The sequence below is a fragment of the Artemia sp. Qi Xiang Cuo genome, chromosome 2 (genome assembly GCF_049724085.1).
Source record: "Artemia sp. Qi Xiang Cuo chromosome 2, ASM4972408v1, whole genome shotgun sequence".
NCBI classification, from domain to species: domain Eukaryota; kingdom Metazoa; phylum Arthropoda; class Branchiopoda; order Anostraca; family Artemiidae; genus Artemia; species Artemia sp. Qi Xiang Cuo.
The window spans coordinates 8,382,548-8,396,822 of record NC_142795.1 but is presented as its reverse complement, the minus strand read 5'-3'; the positions used below and the strand labels follow the sequence as shown (position 1 = coordinate 8,396,822).

General features: G+C 36.9%; 1 pseudogene; it reads right to left on the bottom strand.

Annotated features, from left to right (window-relative positions):
- Positions 1–6,864: 6,864 nt before the first annotated feature.
- On the bottom strand, positions 6,865–13,859 carry LOC148954871 (general transcription factor IIF subunit 2 pseudogene; annotated as a pseudogene).
- Positions 13,860–14,275: the final 416 nt, after the last annotated feature.

Sequence of the window (14,275 nt, the reverse complement as noted above, 5' to 3'; positions counted from 1 at the left end):
AGCTACGACTACGACTATTATAAATATGACTACTTGTGACTGCAACTGCTTGCGACTGCAACTACTACTAGTACTACTTCTACTACTTCAACTAAAACTATTGAATCATATTAAAAGAGTGTAAGTGTATCTTGCTGGTGAAAATCTAGGTATTCGAAGGGCTTAGCTGCAATATCTCAGCAATGGCTAAGGTTATTAAGCTGAAAATTTCAGGGAATATTGAGGAGGATGTTGAACTAAATCAAAAGACTCTATAAGCATATATGTGCTCGAAAGGGCGTATCTGAAATATCTAAAGACCTGTTAAGGATTTGAAGTTTGAACTTTAAGAAAATGCTGAGGGGGATGTTGCACTAAATGAAAAGACACTGGGTTAATCCAATTTGTCGAAAAGACATATCTGGGCATTTCCATATTGATCTCAGGTACAACTACGAGCATTAAATTGAATCTTTCAGGGAATGCTAAGGAGATACCAAACTAAATCAAAAGGCACTATGTGCATCCAGGTTGTCCAAACATCACATCTTCAATATTTCAAGAAGAATTAAATAAGGATATTCCGTTGAAACATTCACAGAATACTGAGGGGATGTTTAACTTAAAGATACTATGCACATTCTGGTTGTCAAATGGGCGTCGCTACAGTATCTCAGGAACGACTAGAATTATTAAGTTCAAACTTTCAGGAAATGTCAATTTTGATGTTTATCTAAACCAAAAGCCACTATATATATTCTGGTTGTCAAAATAGCACGTCTGCAATAGTTCAGGAACTTTTAAGGGTATGATTTTGAAACTTCTAGAGTATGTTGAGGGGGGTGTCTGTTGAAATTAATCAAAAGACACTACGTGCATCCCGTTTGTATGACGTGTGCAAAATGTCAGGAATAGCTAATGGAATTAAGTTAAAACTTTTGAAGAATGTTGAGGGGTGATACTGAACTTAATCAAGATACACTATGTACATGTAATTGTAAGTAAGAAGCGACCTGGCTAAACGGTGAACAGCGTATTATAGAAAATAAGGGGTTTCAAGCATGCAACCCTGGGGAGTAGGGGAGGGGGAGTGATATTACAGATGGATTTAAAACGTTTTAAGAGCTTTTAAGGAAACATCCCTTTTTCATTGAACTAAATTTATGAATATGTCACAATATCCCAATAATAGGCTTCACCCTCCACCTAGCATTCATTTTCAGAGGGCACCTTGATAATACCTGCAATTTTTAAGCATTATGGTGCCTTATAAAAGGATAAAATACAAACAATAACTTGAGTAATTGAAGGAAAGATGAGGGGAAAGAACTCCAGGGGAGGAGGGGCGTCTGTGAGGAGAAGGCCTGTTTTTTCCTCTACCTGCTCAGCACTGCCTTCTTTTATCTAGTAATTTATGTTTATGTTTTTTTTCTTTGCGCAAAGTGTTAAATTTCAAGTATTTAATTTTTAAATGTTTTCTTATTTTTGTTAGCCCACAACAGCCCTCCACTATGATACCGGCCCCCTCCGAGGTAATGTCCAGTCCACCGAGCCATTTTTCTCAGTCCGTAAGCAACCAAATGCAAATTTTTTTTAGCAAAAACATCAAAACGCACCAAGGGGGAAATTCTATTTCGAGAAATTCCAGTTCCCACCCATCCCGCGCACTGCGGGGGAGTTTTGTCAGAGTTTACTCATTCTGGGGATGGAATCCAGATTTCGGCTAGGCGAAGAAGGAGGTTAAAAAATGGTCTCGCTCGAGGTAATTTAAAAAGTATAAATAATAGGGAAATTATCATAGAATTTCTGTGACATGCCCTCTAACCTCACAACATCCCTTTTTCTATCTGGCAAGATTCCCAGCCCTGACAGATCACCAGGGATTCCAGGCATTCTAATATTTCTTATGTATTGCCAAGATTACCACCAATTTTTGGCATATTGTGTTTCTGGAAGATCCTTAAGATTTTTGTGACCAGGTTTCATATGGATGACGCCATTGTATCTTACAAACTAGAATCCAGGAGACCAGGGGGAAATTTCCCTGAGCACGGTACAAACGCGGGTGCTGCGTAATAACGGCGGTGCTCATCTTAAGCAATAAAACCTAATGAGTGAGGTTGGAAGATCATCTTGCGAGAAGAATAGATACCCAAACCATTAAAAAGTATACTTATGACCCAGAGCGGAATGGCGCTGCGACACTGTTTTCACACTGGCACCAGCCTCTCATCACTCCACTGACCACTATCACTTAGTTGGTACCAGTCTGTGCCCCCTAGGGCCTCTTAAACCTTTTTTTGATCCGAAACAAAGCTAAAGAATCCCATTAAACAACATATTTTTGAAAAGAGAAAAGTCGCCCTCCCCTTTCTCTACTAGTGTTTGATACTCTAAGCATTTCACCTCACAATGCCAGAATATTACTGCCCTCCTTTGGCACCCCTATGACATCAATCCATTTCCCTCAAAACACTTTTCAGGCATTTCTTGTTAAAAGTTTTGCTTCATGTCATTCATTCGGGTGTTTGCAAGGAATTCAAGCCACAATACCACACCATAACTACTCTCTAGCCCCCCTAAGGTACCCGTCATCATCATTGAAAGCGTCTTCTAAAGTTTGAAACACACAAACATACACACGCAAATACACACACACAAAAACACACACAGACACACTAAAACACAAAACACACACACTCAAAAATATACACACACACGCAAATACACAAACAAAAACACAAACACACAAAAAAAAAACACACACAGAAACAAAAAACACACACACACTAAAACACACTCACATGCACACACAAACACATACACACACAAAACACACTCATACAAAAACACACACAAAAAGGCACACACAAACAAAAACACGCACAAAAAAACACAAACACAAAACACACACAAACACACACACACAAAGACACACAAACACAGAAACAAACACACACACACACACAAAAACATACACAATAACAAAAATACACACACACAAAATCTAGGGCTTTTCCATATTGATCTCAGGTACAACTACGAGCATTAAGTTGAATCTTTCAGGGAATGCTAAGGAGATACCAAACTAAATCAAAAGGCACTATATGCATCCAGGTTGTCCAAACATCACATCTTTAATATTTCAAAAAGAATTAAATAAGGATATTCCGTTGAAACATTCACAGAATACTGAGGGGATGTTTAACTTAAAGATACTATGCACATTCTGGTTGTCAAATGGGCGTCGCTACAGTATCTCAGGAACGACTAGAATTATTAAGTTCAAACTTTCAGGAAATGTCAATTTTGATGTTTATCTGAGCCAAAAGCCACCATATATATTCTGGTTGTCAAAATAGCACGTCTGCAATAGTTCACGAACTTTTAAGGGTATGATGTTGAAACTTCTAGAGTATGCTGAGGGGTGTGTGTGTTGAAATTAATCAAAAGACACTACGTGCATCCCGTTTGTATGACGTGTGCAAAATCTCAGGAATAGCTAATGGAATTAAGTTAAAACTTTTGAAGAATGTTGAGGGGCGATACTGAACTTAATCAAGATACACTATGTACATGTAACTGTAAGTAAGAAGCGACCCGGCTCAACGGTGACCGCGTATTATAGAAAATAAGGGGTTCCGTGCATGCAACCCTGGGGAGTAGGGGAGGGGGAGTGATATTACAGATAAATTTAAAACGTTTTAAGAGCTTTTAAGGAAACATCCCTTTTTCATTGAACTAAATTTATGAATATGTCACAATATCCCAATAATAGGCTTCACCCTCCACCTAGCATTCATTTTCAGAGGGCGCCTTGATAATAGCTGCAATTTTTAAGCATTGTGGTGCCTTATAAAAGGATAAAATACAAACAATAACTTGAGTAATTGAATGAAAGATGAGGGGAAAGGACTCCAGGGGAGGAGGGGCGTCTGTGGGGAGGAGGGGGCCTGTTTTTTCCTCTACCGGCTCAGCACTGCCTTTTTTTATCTAGTCATTTATATTTATGTTTTTTATCTTTGCGCAAAGTGGTAAATTTCAAGTGTTTAATTTTTAAATGTTTTCTTATTTTTGTTAGCCCACAACAGCCCTCCACTATGATACCGGCCCCCTCCGAGGAAATGTCCAGTCCACCGAGCCGTTTTTATCAGTCCTTAAGCAACCAAACGCAAATTTTTTTTTATCAAAACTAACAAAACGCACCAAGGGGGTTATTCTATTTCGAGAAATTCCTGTTCCCACCCATCCCGCGCACTGTGGGCGAGTTTTGTCAGTGTCTACTCATTCTGGGGACGAAATCCAGACTTCGGCTAGGCGAAGAAGGAGGTTAAAAAATGGTCTCGCTTGAGGTAATTTCAAAAGTATAAATAATAGGGAAATTATCATAGAATTTCTGTGACATGCCCTCTAACCTCACAACATCCCTTTTTCTAGCTGGTAAGATTCCCACCCCTGACAGATCACCAGGGATTCCAGGCATTCTAATATTTCTTATGTATTGCCAAGATTACCAAGATTGCCAAGATCCTTGAGATTTTTGTGACCAGGTTTCATATGGATGACGCCATTGTATCTTACAAACTAGAATCCAGGAGACCAGGGAACACGTGTTCAGAGATTTCCCTGAACACGGTACAAACACGGGTGCTGCGTAATAATGGCGGTGCTCATCTTAAGCAATAAAACCTAATGAGTGAGGTTGGAAGATCATCTTGCGAGAAGAATAGATACCCAAACCACTCAAAAGTATACTTATGACCCAGAGTGGAATGGTGCTGCTACACTGTTTTCACACTGACACCAGCCTCTCATCACTCCACTGACCACTATCACCCATTTGGTACCAGTCTTTGCCCCCTAGGGCCTCTTCAACCTTTTTTTGATCCGAAACAAAGCTAAATGATCCCATTAAACAACATATTTTTGAAAAGAGAAAAGTTGCCCTCCCCTTTCTCTACTAGTGTTTGATACTCTAAGCATTTCACCTCACAATGCCAGAATATTACTGCCCCCCTTTGGCTCCCCTATAACATCGCTCCATTTCCCCCAAAACACTTTTCAGGCATTTCTTGTTAAAAGTTTTGCTTCTTGTCATTCATTCGGGTTTTTGCAAGGAATTCAAGCCACAATACCACACCATAACTACTCTCTAGCCCCCCTAAGGTACCCGTCATTATCATTGAAAGTGTCTTCTAAAGTTTGAAACACAAACAAACACACACATGCCCACAAACATACACACGCAAAAACACACACAAACAAAACACACACACACAAAAACACACACAGACACACTAAAACACACACAAACACAAAACACACACACTCAAAAATATACAGACACATACACAAATAGACACAAACAAAAAAACACACACAAAAAAAACACACACAGAAACAAAAAAACACACACACTAAAACACACTCACATGCACACACAAACACATACACACACAAACACACACACACACAAAAACACAAACACAAAACACACACAAACACACACACACACACAAACACAGAAACAAGCACATAAAAACACACACACACACAAAAACAAACACAAACACAAAAAAACACACACACCAAAAAAACACACACATAAACACAAACGCGCGCGCACACAAAAAGACACACAAACACAAAACACACAAACAAACACACACGCACACACAAAAACACACGAAAATACACACACTCACAAAACACATACACACAAAAACACACAAACACACACACACACAACACCAAGACATTCGAATTTTTTCGTTGAACTGTAAGACCTGAATTATTTTTGCAGTGTTATAATGTATTACATAATTATTGTACAGTAATTTGTACAATAATTGAAATTATTGTACAGTAAATTAATGGATGGAGAATCGTATGAATAAAAAAAAGTTTTAGGAAAAAGATAGATAAAACGTACTAGGAGAGAAAAAATTATGTATGTGAGGAATTATAAAAGTGGAAAGCTATGGAACGTCGAGTAGGAGGTAAGATAGATAGGTAGTAAAGTGAAGGAACAATAGAGAAATAGGGACAAATTAGATTACAAATAAGCAAAGAGTCTTAGATAAAAAAAAAAAAGTCGTATCAAGTGTGACATTGGACTACATACAGAGGACATGGGCACTATAATAAATGACAAGTGTCAAAACAGGATTTGATATCCTAGCAAGGCGCTTGTCCTGGTAAATCATCTTTTTAATTTAAATGCACAAATAAATCCATAGATGAAAAGTAGAGGCAAAAGAAAAGATGTTCAAAATATTAGCAATCAACAATGCCAGCATAACTAAGCTACCAGTAAAATAAATATACAAATTACTTATAATAAAAATACATCAAATACATCCCATTTTTCAAAATTTATTCTCAACAGTATTTACATAACTTAAAATTTAAGAGTTATTTTGGTCACGGACAATTTTGTTGTGAAAATAATACTTTGTAACAGCCACTTTCGTATGAATAAACAAACCATTTAAAGACAAAGTGAACAAGCCTACAAACATAATATTCATCTGATAGGGAAAGCATTGAGAAAATTGTTGGTCTTTTACTTATGTTATTGAATACAAAAAATATTTAAGTAAATTTTAAAATGAACTTAGCCAAAATGGCTTCTAATAAGAAAATTTAGTAAGTAATATATAAAAACATGTGTAAACTATATTTTTGTTTTATTATACTTGTTTATTTTCAAATATAAGATTATATAAGATTATTTATACTATATATATATATATATATATATATATATATATATATATATATATATATATATATATATATATATATATATATATATATATATATATATATATATATATATATATTTATATGTATAGAAACTATTTATAAAATGTATAACATACAGCTATTTTTACATTAGTTTTCATTGTTGAACAATATACTTGGGAATACACAGAATGCCTCGGTTTTAAAACCTCAAAAACTACAAAAGTGGACTTGGTCATATTGACATCTGAAATACTTCCATATTTCTGGGAATAAACACACAAAAGTCTTTGCACACACTTCTACTCGTCAGATGCTGTATAATTAGAATATTCCTTTTTGAGCTGCCACATATTTTTATGTGGTGCCTTTGTATTATAGACACAGTACTCATTCAAGATCTCTTTCAAATATGTTACTGGTTGATTTGTCAGTTTCACCAAGTCTCTTAGAATATAGTACTGATGCTCTCCAAAGGCCTTAAATAGTTTGTCTGTAACCACATTCTTGTCATCACGCTGTTTCTTTCCTTCAGCTTTCTTTCTCTGTTCATATTCAATAAGCTCTTTATGAGAAGCCACTGGCTTTGGATTAACAATTGCCCTCTCCAATGGCTGAGTCATACGCGCTGGTTTAGCAGCTTCAAATATAGCATTTTTTTTCAGTGTCATATACTCAACAGACGTAGCAGCTTGACACTCTAAACGTTGCATCACTTTCCCAGCCATATATATTTTAACACCATCAGACAGGAAGTCCTCTTTTTTATCCCGCCGATATTCGTAAAAATCACCAAGTGACTGATTCTGAATAGGAGTAATAAGCATCTTATAGTCTTTTGGTATCAAATCCCTTCTAGTCTCATTGCTTCTTCTGAGAGATAGAGAAACCGATGGTTTCTGACCAGGAGTTTTAGCAATCTTTAAAGTTGCAACAGGCATGTCCGATTTTGACTTCTCCCATCTGCTTGAAATATTCTTTGGGACTTTCAAAAGCCATACACTGTTTCTAGAATTTGACGTATCGAGTTCAAGCTCACTGCTGTTAGGAGCTTTCTTAGAGTCTGACCTATTCCTAAAAAAAATAAGATACAATACTTAATTACACATGTAAAAAGATACATAATTTAAAAGATAGATAAACGCACAGTCAGTCCTTCTGGAGTAGGTAGGGATAACTTTGGTTATGATGCTTCTTCAAAAAAAAAAAAAAAAAAAAAAAAATCGGAAAAACTACCAGGATGTTGTCCCTAAAACCTCAATTATCGATCTTTTCAATTATACCCCTCACCCCCAGATAAAATATTTGAAAAATAGTCAGTCATTATCATGACGCTCTTATAAAAAACATCATTGAAGCCAAATTATTTGTTTTTATCAGTGGAGCCTAATTATCTCACAAACTATTGGCTGTTAGGGCTATAATCATTGACAAGCTTTCTAGGGTTGTAATGAGAAAAAGGTTGAGATGACTGGGACACGTTTTGCAAATGATAGATTACCACAGATTGTCCTTGTCAGTCAGCCATCAAAAAAGGGCCAAAGAAGAAACAGGTCATTCCCAAAGGGGTAGGATGAAGTCGTAGGGATAGACTTATGGGAATGGGTAATTCCTGGGAAGGTGTAAAGAGGAAGACTTTGAAGAAATTGGAATGGAGGAGGAGCCTGCATAGCTGAGTTGGTCTCAGGCGGATTGGCGCCACAGTGACTTGTCATTAGTAGTGTTGTGACTGTTCAATACTAATTGAATTTTTCTACACCTTTGCTTTTGTACTTGTATGTTTTTGTTCATATATTTGATTGAAATCTATCGAAAAACCGACGTCCTAGCCGAGAGGTTAGCACGCTAGACTTGAAATATTTTGTTGGTGAGGATGGGGTTTGAGTCCTGGTGTTGCTGGTTATTTGGTTGGCAATGGGGGTCAGTGCTGTGACCCTGTAAGCCTAACCAAGAGTCGACCCAACTCTAAATGGGCACCTGGAGAAATATGGGGGAAAAAACAGGAAGCATCAGATTATTTTCCCCCCAACCACACATTGCACTCTCAGCCAAAGGCAGAGAATCAGGATATTGGTACCTGTGCTATGCAGATCATTGGTCAGCTTGCAAAATATAAGTATCCAAAACCAACTACACACTCAAAAGATGGTTAAATTTTCTTCAGCTATTTGGTGCCATTGGTTTTTAGCTTATTTTGGTGAGTTCTCACTTTAGTTTTTTTTTATTTATTTGCTACAACCAAAAAATACACAACCACATATGGTTGTAATTTTTTTTATTGAATCGCCAATTTTTACTATATTTGAGACATATATGTATGTTTCAACTTAATCAACTGCAAAATTGCACAAGGAGACAAATTACAAGAAATAGAATTTACAAAATTGCACATTTTTGTAATTTAAAAATTACAAAATTGCAGAAGGTGCCATGAAACAAGGAACAGCAAAATCACATTGAACTGCACATGAAAGAATTGCAAAATGAAATCTACAGTGAGAAGACAAAGCAAAATTACAATGGAATGAAGAAATATGTTAGTTTAGCATGTGAGTCGGTGGATAAACAGGAGGGAGGAATTGGTTTTAGTATCTATGACATGTCCCAAATTTCACAAGGTAATACACAAGGATGCACAAATATGAAGTGCAACAAGATTTGCAGCTAAAAGACAAGTGACAACAAGCATCACAATGAATCCCAAATAAACATAATGACACAAAATCTACGGATGATCATCTTCAGTTAGAAGATAATGGATATGGATTGTAACATTGTATCATAAACAAAATCTGTGGTTAGAAGAAAAGCAATTGTGAAAATCAAAACGAGTCCCAGGAGAAAACAAATCTGATGAAATGAATGATACTTTGACGCATTAACAGGAAGGAGGAATTGAAGTCACACTAAAATTTCTTAATTTGATTTAAATCACTGATTGGACACCTCATGACTTAAAAACAAAGAATGGCAAGATGATTATGCTGATGCAATTAGAGAATCAAATATATATAGGCTTGTCGCATGCCAAGTGCTGAGACAAAGATGAAGCCCTGGCTCCTGATACTATTATAATCATTGTCACAGTTGATAATTAATTAGAACAATGATAATTTTTTATCACTGTCCTTGATTTTCTAATTCAAGTGGTTCAATTCCCCTGTCCCCTCTTTGCAGGCATTGTAATATGAATAATGAAACAATTGACCATTGCCTATTTGAATATAATATGCTGACGTCTGCACAACATACCTTGCTTTCTAAACTGTTAAAATGCTTCAAACACCACAAAATCTCATTATCAGCCAAGAGCCTAGCCAACTATACCTGCACACAGAGCACAGAAATCGATATCTATTGTATTATATTTGAACTCCTTGAGTCAAAAGATCTACTGAAAGATATCTGAGAATATCTAATAAATAAGAGACGACCAAGCCAGTAGCTCTGTAGCCCACAGAGTGAAGCAAAAAGAAAAGGGCTAAATAGTACTAACTGAATAGCCCGCCTGCTGTGAAATAGAAGAAGAAGAAGAAATAACGTAAGATATTTTGCTAAACTCTACTACTATTTCTGCTAGGTCAGGCTGTAATAATGGAAAAGTTAAAGATAACACTAGTTTGAGATTGGAAAGGAAAACTAAGAATGAATTTATAAGGGCAATCAAGGTAAAATAAGTTTTATTTGAAAAACGCCATAACGTGATGACATTTGAATAGGAAGTTTAGTAACTAGTCCCTCCGCACACCCATCGCTCCCCAAAACACATCCAATCAAAATTTTGAGATGGCTATTTTGTTAAGCGTAGTTGATTTCCAGATAGAAAATATGTTTTTGAGAAGGACACTCCGCAGCAACCCTCGGGGCAAGGGCTTTAAGCTATACCCTGAGGGCATATAAGAACGATGTTGCCATAATGTATCATTTTTTTTCTTTAGAGCAGGGTTCTTTGTATCGAAAAAGTTGTCGTAGAAACTCCGAAAAGGGCTGATTCAACTGGAAATTTGAGTGGCTTGTGCCCTTTTTAATAGTCGAAAGTGATTGGAGGGCAACAAGCACCCCCCTACGCCCATCATTCCCCCAAACCCATCAAATTAAAATTTTGTGATAACTATTTTGTTCAGCGTAGTTGATTTCCAGATAGAAAATATGTTTTTGAGGAGGACACTCCCCCAAAACCCTCGGGGCAAGGGTTTTAAGTTATGCCCTGGGGGTATATAAGCTTTTCATAGAAAGCGTTGTCATAGAAACGTCAAAAAAGGCTCATTTGATTAAAAATTAAAAGGGCTACTGCCCTTTTTAATAGTCGATAGTGATTGGAGGGCAACTAGCCCCCCCCCACCATTTCCCAAAACACATTCCATCAAAATTTTGAGATAGCCATTTTGTTCAGCATAGTTTGTTTCCAGATAGAAATTATGTTTTCGAGGAGGACACTCCCCCACAGACTTCAGGGCAAGGGTTGTAAGTTATGCCCTGGGGCAATTTCCATATTTGATTGGAAATTGAAATGGCTAGTGCCCTTTTTAATAGTCGAAAGTGATTAAAGGGCAACTAACCCCCCTCTAACACCCACCATTTCCCCAAACACATCCAATCAAAATTTTGAGATTTCCATTTTATTCCACGTAGTCAAAAGTCCTAGAAATTAGGTTTTTTCGGATGATAACCCCATCAGAGCCCTCAGTGCACGGGTTGTAATTTATGCCCTGGGGGCATATAAGGTTTATATAGAAAGTTGTTGTAGAAACGTCAAAAAGGGCTCATTTGATTGGAACTTGGAATTCCCCTTTTTAAAAGTCGAAAGTGAGTGGAGAGTAATGAACCCCCCTCTCACGGCCAACATTTCCTTAAACAAATTCAATCATAGTATAGAGATAGCCATTTTGTCCAACGTGGTTGAAAGTTCTGGAAATTATCTGTTTAAGGATGACAAACTCCCCAGAGTCCCTATGGCAAAGGTTTTAAGTTATACCCTGTGAGTATATAAGATCTTTGGAAATAAAGTTATAATAAAAACTTCAAAAGGGGCTCATTCAATTGGAAATTGAGAGGACTAGTGCTCTTTTTGATAGTTGAAAGTGAGTAGACGCTAATTAAACTCCCTCTCACGCCCGCCATTCCTCCAAACACATCCAATCAAAATTTTCAGATATCCATTTTGTTCAACCTTGCAGAAAACCTGGAAATTAGGTCTTTGAGGATGACACCCCCCCCAGCTCTCAGGGCAAGAGTTGTAAGTTATGCCCTGGGGGCATATAAGGTTTTTGAAAGTTTTGTCATAGAAACTACAAAAGGGCTCATTTGATTAGAAATTGAAAGGGCTAGTGCCTTTTTTAATAGTTGAAACTGATTGGAGAGCGACTAACGCACTTATCACGCCCACAATTATCCCAGACATATCCAATCAAAATTTTGAGATAACTACTTTGTTTGACGTAGTTGAAAGTTCTGGAAATTAGGTCTTAGGGGATGACAACTACCCTCACAGCTTTTAGGGTAAGGGTTGTAATTTATGCCCTGGGGGCATATAAGGTGTTTATAGAAAGTGTTGTCGTAGAAACTCAAAAAGGGCTCATTCGATTAGAAATTTAAAGGCCTTGTACCCTTTTTAACAGTTGAAAGTTATTGGAATGCGTGACATTTTTATAGTAAAGATCGATGTGTGTATAATGTATTATTTTTTGTTGTTGTGTACCATGAGCAAAATGCGATATATTTAAAATACCAAAATAAAGTTCCTTCTTTCTAAAGATAATTCCGACTTCCTCTAATTAAGTTAAATCTCCAAGGACGTTCCCAGGGAATCTGATCTCAAGATAGCTCAAGAAAAAGAGGCCACATTTATATGTCTACATATTCTATTTTCTCCCATTAATTGAGGGCGGCGCTAGCGAAGTTGACACAATCTTTAGTGCTATAAGCGGCGATATCGGAGAACCTATAAATTGTAAGTTCTCAGCTTTAAGGTACGATATTACATTTGACGCAGTCAATATTTATAACCACGACCCTAAAGCTTTCATCGCTACAAATGGCACAGTCGGAATAGGAAGAAAAATTGCGAACTAATTACGCTATAAACTTTGTAATTCGAATTTGATTATTAGAGAGATACAGACATATAAGTAAAGTGATTAGGCCTATAACCGCTAAGCTACGACAGGAAACCCTTTAAAATATCTCTTAGGAGATAATAACCTCCCCCAAAATAAGTTAAGTGAAAAAATAAAATTTATACAAAAAAAATGTCTGAATATTTAGAAGAACAATTAATAGCACAAACGTTGGTCGCGAAAAATATACAAATAGCAAAATCTATCACGGAGTACAATAGTCAATCAGATATTGACGAATTTAATATCCAGTTGGCCCAGTTTGTACAACTAACAAAAACAGAGCTAGAAGCGTTAGTCAATATGCTCCTACTATGATTAAAAGGCCATTCCTTAACCTTTCTAAAACAGATTGAACATACCATAGGCAATAATGCCAACTTGCCAATAAATACGGTTGATAACTTGTTAAAAGCATTTAAAGATAGGTTTATAGAAACCAGTTCCATAAATAAATTAAAACACGGAACAGTGAGCTTTGACTTTTCACAAAGTATAAGAGAATACCTTAAAAATATACGTATTTCTGTAGAGGCAAAATACGGAAGTGGTTCGGGGCAACTGTATGAAAAAGTCATACTAAATACCTTTTTGCAAGGGTTACCCCAAAAACTATATAGAGTGGTAATATCCAAAAATATTCCGACGTTGGATCTCGCAGTTCAGGAGGTAGAGCGATTGATCGAAGTCGACACGATGGTCGTAAATCACAGTAAAGCAAAAATTAATAGCCTAGGCGATTCAAATGCGAACATAAACTTCAAGATTGATCAGGCGTCCCCCAATTTCTTTTCAATGGATAACTCCCCAATACCACAAAGAAATAAAACTCAAGAACTCGCTAGGCAGAAAACAGTACGTTTTCAGCCTATCAAACAATCCAATTACGAAAATAACCCTACAATAATAAGGTGCTATAATTGTAATCGTGTTGGGCATATCGCAAGAGAGAGCCGTTATGTCCCCAATCGCATACCAAGAATCGCTGTCGGTAACACGCAAAATTACGGCAACCATTTGTTCGGAAGAACAAATATTAGCACCGGTCGTGCAATAGGCTATAGCCAGGGGGATTGCGCAAATGAGTACCTTACAACACGTACCAACCAAACTTGTATAACCCTCCCCCCAACAGACAAATTAATTACCGATTTGAAAACCCAAATACTCGCCAAAGCCAATATAAGCCAATATGACAGTCAGTGCCAGCAAGCGTCACTGACACAGGACATCCACGTCACCATAATAATACATGGCGAAGACAGACAGACGTAAATCAATTAGATATGCCTTAGGAAACTCATACGTCTGAATATCTATTACAGGCACTGACAAATGAAATAAATCCTCAGGGAAACGTTTCAGGCCCCTAAAAATATAATTTGGACCTAGAGGTGCCCGGAATATTCAATAGGTCCAAAACAATGGTAGTG